We start from the raw sequence: 1,001 nt of genomic DNA on the forward strand, positions 1-1,001 counted from the left end.
TGCAGACTCATCATGACCTCGATCTTTGCCTTGTCCACCTCAATGCCTTTCTCGGATATCTTGTGTCCCAGAACAATCCCGTCTCTCACCATGAAGTGGCATTTCTCCCAGTTCAGCACTAAATGCTTCTCCTCGCATCGCTTCAGTACCCTGCACAAATTTGACAAACAGACATGAAAGGAGCTTCCATAGACGCTGAAATCGTCCATGAAAACCTCCATTATGTCTTCGATCAGATCAGTAAAAATCGACATCATGCATCTGATGTCTTGCATAATTGCATTGTTTCACCCATTCCTTTTCATGCATTTTCATCATGTAGGTTAGATTCTAGCCTTGTTTAGGTTGCATTTTGCATACAAGAGTCCTTATCAGGTATTGGAGCATCTTATGGAGCTCTTGGAGACATTGGGATGCATTTGGAGCTCAAAAGGTGTGAAAAGGAGGATGATTGGACGAGAAGAGGCTGGAGCGACCTGCAGAGGTCGCTGTGAGACCTCGCTCCAGCCGAGCGACCTTGACGACCAAAGCTAGAGCGACCACTCCAAGTCGCTCGGCTTTACGTGACTCGAAGATGAAGAAAATATCCCGGAGCGACCTCTCACAGCGACCATCCGAGGTCGCTCCAAGGGCCAGAGCGACGTGCTGGAGCGACCTGGGGAGGTCGCTGCGTGTTTCTTATTTGCAATTTCTTTTTAATTCAAGGACCTATTTGCAATTACTTATGTCGTTTTGGCACTCTGAAAACCTAAGTTTAAGACTGATTGTAGCCACTTTTGGCCAGATTATCTTTTGTTGAAGAGAAACCACAAAATACTCTTGGAAAGTTCATCTTTTGGATTCATTGTTCTCTTGTTATTGATTTTCTATTTGATTTCCTGTGTTCATCTACATGTTTAATCTGAAATCCAGTATGGGTTTAAGGTTTAACATGAAGATTAGTGAGTAGTTCCCTTTTGAATTCATGGGTTAGGGAGACTAGGGTGATTAGGTTAGATCAA

The sequence above is a fragment of the Raphanus sativus genome, unplaced genomic scaffold, assembly GCF_000801105.2.
Source record: "Raphanus sativus cultivar WK10039 unplaced genomic scaffold, ASM80110v3 Scaffold1162, whole genome shotgun sequence".
Lineage (NCBI taxonomy): Eukaryota > Viridiplantae > Streptophyta > Magnoliopsida > Brassicales > Brassicaceae > Raphanus > Raphanus sativus.